This window comes from Anser brachyrhynchus (genome assembly GCF_964034855.1).
Source record: "Anser brachyrhynchus genome assembly, contig: SCAFFOLD_112, whole genome shotgun sequence".
In the NCBI taxonomy this organism is placed as follows: domain Eukaryota; kingdom Metazoa; phylum Chordata; class Aves; order Anseriformes; family Anatidae; genus Anser; species Anser brachyrhynchus.
In genome coordinates, this window is record NW_027663998.1 from 92,487 (window position 1) to 100,149 (window position 7,663).

Here is a 7,663-nt window from a genome sequence, read left to right on the forward strand (position 1 = left end):
AGTCACTGCACTGCATCCCCACTGGTGCCAGTGAACTCTCTGGACTCACTGCACTCCATCCCCACTGGTGCCAGTGCACTCTCTGGACTCACTGCACTGCATCCCCACTGGTGCCAGTGCACTTTCTGGAATCACTGCACTGCATCCCCTGTGGTGCCAGTGCACTCTCTGGACTTACTGCACTGCATCCCCTGTGGTGCCAGTGCACTCTCTGGACTCACTGCAGTGCATCCCCTGTGGTGCCAGTGCACTCTCTGGACTCACTGCAGTGCATCCCCAGTGGTGCCAGTGCACTCTCTGGACTCACTGCAGTGCATCCCCAGTGGTGCCAGTGCACTCTCTGGACTCACTGCACTGCATCCCCAGTGGTGCAAGTGCACTCTCTGGTCTCACTGCAGTGCATTCCCAGTGGTGCCAATGCACTCTCTGGACTCACTGCACTGCATCCCCAGTGGTGCCAGTGCACTCTCTGGAATCACAGCAGTGCATCCCCTGTGCTGCCATTGCACTCTCTGTACTCACTGCACTGCATCCCCAGTGGTGCCAGTGCACTCTCTGGACTCACTGCACTGCATCCCCAGTGGTGCCAGTGCACTCTCTGTACTCACTGCACTGCATCCCCAGTGGAGCCAGAGCACTCTCTGGACTCACTGCATTGCATCCCCAGTGGTGCCAGTGCACTCTCTGGACTCACTGCACTGCATCCCCAGTGGTGCCAGTGCACTCTCTGGACTCACTGCACTGCATCCCCAGTGGTGCCAGTGCACTCTCTGGACTAACTGCACTGCATCCCCTGTGGTGCCAGGGCACTCTCCGGACTCACTGCAGTGCATCCGCAGTGGTGCCAGTGCACTCTTTCGAATCACTGCACTGCATCCCCATTAGTGCCAGGTCATTCTCTGGACTCACTGCAGTGCATCCCCAGTGTTGACAGTGCACTCTCTGGACTCACTGCACTGCATCCCCAGTGGTGCCAGTGCACTCTCTGGACACACTGCAGTGTATCCCCAGTGGTGCAAGGGCACTCTCTGGACTAACTGCACTAAAACCCCAGTGGTGCCAGTGCACTCTCTGGACTCACAGCACTGCATCCCCAATGGTGCCACTGCACTCTCTGGACTCACTGCAGTGCATCCCCAGTCGTGCCAGTTCACTCTCTGCACTCACTGCACTGCATCCCCAGTGGTGCCAGTGCACTCTCTGCACTCACTGAACTGCATCCCCAGTGATGCCAGTGCACTCTCTGGACTCACTGCACTGCATCCCCAGTGGTGCCAGTGCACTCTCTGGAGACACTGCACTGCATCCCCAGTGGTGCCAGTGCACTCTCTGGAGTCACTGCTTTGCATCCCCACTGGTGCCATTGCACTCTCTGAACTGACTGCACTGCATCCCCACTGGTGCCAGTGCACTCTCTGCACTCACTGCACTGCATACCCACTGGTGCCAGTGCACTCTCTGGACTCACTGCACTGCAACCCCACTGGTGCCAGTGCACTCTCTGGACTCACTACACTGCATCCCCACTGGTGCCAGTGCACTCTCTGGACTCACTGCACTGCACCTCCACTGGTGCCAGTCGACTCTCTGGACTCACTGCACTGCATCCCCAGTAGTGCCAGTGCACTTTCTGGAGTCACTGCACCGCATCCCAAGTGGTGCCAGTGAACTCTCTGGACTCACTGCACTGCATCCCCAGTGGTGCCAGTGCACTCTCTGGACTCACTGCAGTGAATCCCCGGTGGTGCCAGTGCACTCTCTGGACTCACTGCACTGCATCCCCAGTGGTGCCAGTGCACTCTCTGGACTCACTGCACTGCATCCCCACGGGTGCCAGTGCACTCTCTGGACTCACTGCACTGCATCCCCACTGGTGCCAATGCACTCTCTGGACTCACTGCACTGCATCCCCACTGGTGCCAGTGCACTCTCTGGAGTCACTGCAGTGCATCCCCACTGGTGCCAGTGCACTCTCTGGACTCACTGCACTGCATCCCCACTGGTGCCAGTGCACTCTCTGGAGTCACTGCACTGCATCCCCAGTGGCGCCAGTACACTCTCTGGAGACACTGCACTGCATCCCCACTGGTGCCAGTGCACTCTCTGGACTCACTGCACTGCATTCCCACTGGTGCCAGTGCACTCTCTGGAGTCACTGCACTGCATCCCCACTGGTGCCAGTGAACTGCCTGGACTCACTGCACTGCATCCCCACTGGTGCCAGTGCACTCTGTGGACTGACTGCACTGCATCCCCACTAGTGCCAGTGCACTTTCTGCAGTCACTACACTGCCTCCCTAGTGGTGCCAGTGCACTCTCTGGACTCACTGCACTGCATCCCCACTGGTGCCAGTGCACTCTCTAGAGTCACTACACTCCAACCCCACTGGTGCCAGTGCACTCTCTAGAGTCACTGCACTGATCCGAAGTGGTGCCAGTGCACTCTCTGGACTCACTGCACTGCATCCCCACTGGTGCCAGTGCACTCTATGGAGTCACTGCACTGCATCCCCACTGGTGCCAGTGCACTCTCAGGACTCACTGCACTGCATCCCCAGTGGTGCCAGTGCAGTCTCTGGACTCACTGCACTGCATCCCCACTGGTGCCAGTGCACTCTCTGGACTCACTGCACTACATCCCCACTGGTGCCAATGCACTCTCTGGACTCACTGCAGTGCATCCCCACTGGTGCCAGTGCACTCTCTGGACTCACTGCACTGCATCCCCACTGGTGCCAGTGCACTCTCTGGACTCACTGCACTGCATCCCCACTGGTGCCAGTGCACTCTCTGGACTCACTGCACTGCAACCCCACTGGTGCCAGTGCACTCTCTGGACTCACTACACTGCATCCCCACTGGTGCCAGTGCACTCTCAGGACTCACTGCACTACATCCCCAGTGGTGCCAGTGCACTCTCTGGACTCACTGCAGTGCATCCCCACTGGTGCCTGTGCACTCTCTGGACTCACTGCACTGCAACCCCACTGGTGCCAGTGCACTCTCTGGACTCACTACACTGCATCCCCACTGGTGCCAGTGCAGTCTCTGGAGTCACTGCAGTGCATCCCCAGTGGTGCCAGTGCACTCTCTGGACTCACTGCACTGCATCCCCACTGGTGCCAGTGCACTCTCTGGACTCACTGCACTGCATCCCCAGTAGTGCCAGTGCACTTTCTGGAGTCACTGCACTGCATCCCTAGTGGTGCCAGTGCACTCTCTGGACTCACTGCACTGCATCCCGACTGGTGCCAGTGCACTCTCTGGAGTCACTGCACTGCATCCCCACTGGTGCCAGTGCACTCTCTGGACTCACTGCACTGCATCCCCACTGCTGCCAGTGCACTCTCTGGAGTCACTGCACTGGATCCCCACTGGTGCCAGTGAACTCTCTGGACTCACTGCACTCCATCCCCACTGGTGCCAGTGCACTCTCTGGACTCACTGCACTGCATCCCCAGTGGTGCCAGTGCACTCTCTGGAATCACTGCACTGCATCCCCTGTGGTGCCAGTGCACTCTCTGGACTTACTGCACTGCATCCCCAGTGGTGCCAGTGCACTCTCTGGACTCACTGCAGTGCATCCCCTGTGGTGCCAGTGCACTCTCTGGACTCACTTCAGTGCATCCCCATTGGTGCCAGTGCACTCTCTGGACTCACTGCAGTGCATTCCCAGTGGTACCAATGCACTCTCTGGACTCACTGCACTGCATCACCAGTGGTGCCAGTGCACTCTCTGGAATCACTGCAGTGCATCCCCTGTGCTGCCATTGCACTCTCTGTACTCACTGCACTGCATCCCCAGTGGTGCCAGTGCACTCTCTGGACTCACTGCACTGCATCCCCAGTGGAGCCAGAGCACTCTCTGGACTCACTGCATTGCATCCCCAGTGGTGCCAGTGCACTCTCTGGACTCACTGCACTGCATCCCCACTGGTGCCAGTGCACTCTCTGGACTCACTGCACTGCATCCCCACTGGTGCCAGTGCACTCTCTGCACTCACTGCACTGCATACCCAATGGTGCCAGTGCACTCTCTGGACTCACTGCACTGCATCCCCACTGGTGCCAGTGCACTCTCTGGACTCACTGCACTGCATTCCCACTGGTGCCAGTGCACTCTCTGGAGTCACTGCACTGCATCCCCACTGGTGCCAGTGAACTGCCTGGACTCACTGCACTGCATCCCCACTGGTGCCAGTGCACTCTGTGGACTCACTGCACTGCATCCCCAGTAGTGCCAGTGCACTTTCTGCAGTCACTGCACTGCCTCCCTAGTGGTGCCAGTGCACTCTCTGGACTCACTGCACTGCATCCCCACTGGTGCCAGTGCACTCTCTAGAGTCACTACACTCCAACCCCACTGGTGCCAGTGCACTCTCTAGAGTCACTGCACTGATCCGAAGTGGTGCCAGTGCACTCTCTGGACTCACTGCACTGCATCCCCACTGGTACCAGTGCACTCTCTGGAGTCACTGCACTGCATCCCCACTGGTGCCTGTGCACTCTATGGACTCACTGCACTGCATCCCCACTGGTGCCAGTGCACTCTCAGGACTCACTGCACTGCATCCCCAGTGGTGCCAGTGCAGTCTCTGGACTCACTGCACTGCATCCCCACTGGTGCCAGTGCACTCTCTGGACTCACTGCACTACATCCCCACTGGTGCCAATGCACTCTCTGGACTCACTGCAGTGCATCCCCACTGGTGCCAGTGCACTCTCTGGACTGACTGCACTGCATCCCCACTGGTGCCAGTGCACTCTCTGGACTCACTGCACTGCATCCCCACTGGTGCCAGTGCACTCTCTGGACTCACTGCACTGAAACCCCACTGGTGCCAGTGCACTCTCTGGACTCACTACACTGCATCCCCACTGGTGCCAGTGCACTCTCAGGACTCACTGCACTGCATCCCCAGTGGTGCCAGTGCACTCTCTGCACTCACTGCACTGCATCCCCACTGGTGCCAGTGCACTCTCTGGACTCACTGCACTGCAACCCCACTGGTGCCAGTGCACTCTCTGGACTCACTACACTGCATCCCCACTGGTGCCAGTGCAGTCTCTGGAGTCACTGCAGTGCATCCCCAGTGGTGCCAGTGCACTCTCTGGACTCACTGCACTGCATCCCCACTGGTGCCAGTGCACTCTCTGGACTCACTGCACTGCATCCCCAGTAGTGCCAGTGCACTTTCTGGAGTCACTGCACTGCATCCCTAGTGGTGCCAGTGCACTCTCTGGACTCACTGCACTGCATCCCCAGTGGTGCCAGTGCACTCTCTGGAGTCACTGCACTGCATCCCCACTGGTGCCAGTGCACTCTCTGGACTCACTGCACTGCATCCCCACTGCTGCCAGTGCACTCTCTGGAGTCACTGCACTGCATCCCCACTGGTGCCAGTGAACTCTCTGGACTCACTGCACTGCATCCCCACTGGTGCCAGTGCACTCTCTGGACTCACTGCACTGCATCCCCAGTGGTGACAGTGCACTCTCTGGAATCACTGCACTGCATCCCCTGTGGTGCCAGTGCACTCTCTGGACTTACTGCACTGCATCCCCACTGGTGCCAGTGCACTCTCTGGACTCACTGCACTGCATCCCCTGTGGTGCCAGTGCACTCTCTGGACTCACTTCAGTGCATCCCCATTGGTGCCAGTGCACTCTCTGGACTCACTGCAGTGCATTCCCAGTGGTACCAATGCACTCTCTGGACTCACTGCACTGCATCCCCAGTGGTGCCAGTGCACTCTCTGGAATCACTGCAGTGCATCCCCTGTGCTGCCATTGCACTCTCTGTACTTACTGCACTGCATCCCCAGTGGTGCCAGTGCACTCTCTGGACTCACTGCACTGCATCCCCAGTGGAGCCAGAGCACTCTCTGGACTCACTGCATTGCATCCCCAGTGGTGCCAGTGCACTCTCTGGACTCACTGCACTGCATCCCCACTGGTGCCAGTGCACTCTCTGGACTCACTGCACTGCATCCCCACTGCTGCCAGTGCACTCTCTGGAGTCACTGCACTGCATCCCCACTGGTGCCAGTGAACTCTCTGGACTCACTGCACTGCAGCCCCACTGCTGCCAGTGCACTCTCTGGAGTCACTGCACTGCATCCCCACTGGTACCAGTGCACTCTCTGGAGTCACTGCGCTGCAACCCCACTCGTGCCAGTGCACTCTCTGGACTCACTGCACTGCATCCCCACTGGTGCCAGTGCACTCCCTGGAGTCACTGCACTGCATCCCCACTGGTGCCAGTACACTCTCTGGAGACACTGCACTTCATCCCCACTGGTGCCAGTGCACTCTCTGGACTCACTGCACTGCATTCCCACTGGTGCCAGTGCACCCTCTGGAGTCACTGCACTGCATCCCCACTGGTGCCAGTGAACTGCCTGGACTCACTGCACTGCATCCCCACTGGTGCCAGTGCACTCTCTGGACTCACTGCACTGCATCCCCAGTAGTGCCAGTGCACTTTCTCGAGTCACTGCACTGCCTCCCTAGTGGTGCCAGTGCACTCTCTGGACTCACTGCACTGCATCCCCACTGGTGCCAGTGCACTCTCTAGAGTCACTGCACTCCAACCCCACTGGTGCCAGTGCACTCTCTAGAGTCACTGCACTGATCCGAAGTGGTGCCCGTGCACTCTCTGGACTCACTGCACTGCATCCCCACTGGTGCCAGTGCACTCTCTGGACTCACTGCACGGCATCCCCACTGGTGCCAGTGCACTCTCTGGAGTCACTGCAGTGCATCCCCAGTGGTGCCAGTGCACTCTCTGGACTCACTGCACTGCATCCCCACTTTTGTCAATGCACTCTCTGGAGTCACTGCACTGCATCCCTACTGGTGCCAGTGCACTCTCTGGACTCACTGCACTGCATCCCCACTGGTGCCAGTGCACTATAAGGACTCACTGCACTGCATCCCCAGTGGTGCCAGTGCACTCTCTGGACTCACTGCACTGCATCCCCACTGGTGCCAGTGCACTCTCTGCACTCACTGCACTGCATCCCCACTGGTGCCAGTGCACTCTCAGGACTCACTGCACTGCATCCCCACTGGTGCCAGTGCACTCTCTGGACTCACTGCAGTGCATCCCCACTGGTGCCAGTGCACTCTCTGGACTTACTGCAGTGCATCCCCACTGGTGCCAGTGCACTCTCTGGACTGACTGCACTGCATCCCCACTGGTGCCAGTGCACTCTCTGGACTCACTGCACTACATCCCCACTGGTGCCAATGCACTCTCTGGACTCACTGCAGTGCATCCCCACTGGTGCCAGTGCACTCTCTGGACTGACTGCACTGCATCCCCACTGGTGCCAGTGCACTCTCTGGACTGACTGCACTTCATCCCCACTGGTGCCCGTGCACTCTCTGCAGTCACTGCACTGCATCCCCACTGGTGCCAGTGCACTCTCTGGACTCACTACACTGCATCCCCACTGGTGCCAGTGCACTCTCAGGACTCACTGCACTGCATCCCCAGTGGTGCCAGTGCACTCTCTGGACTCACTGCACTGCATCCCCACTGGTGCCAGTGCACTCTCTGGAGTCACTGCACTGCAACCCCACTGGTGCCAGTGCACTCTCTGGACTCACTACACTGCATCCCCACTGGTGCCAGTGCAGTCTCTGGAGTCACTGCAGT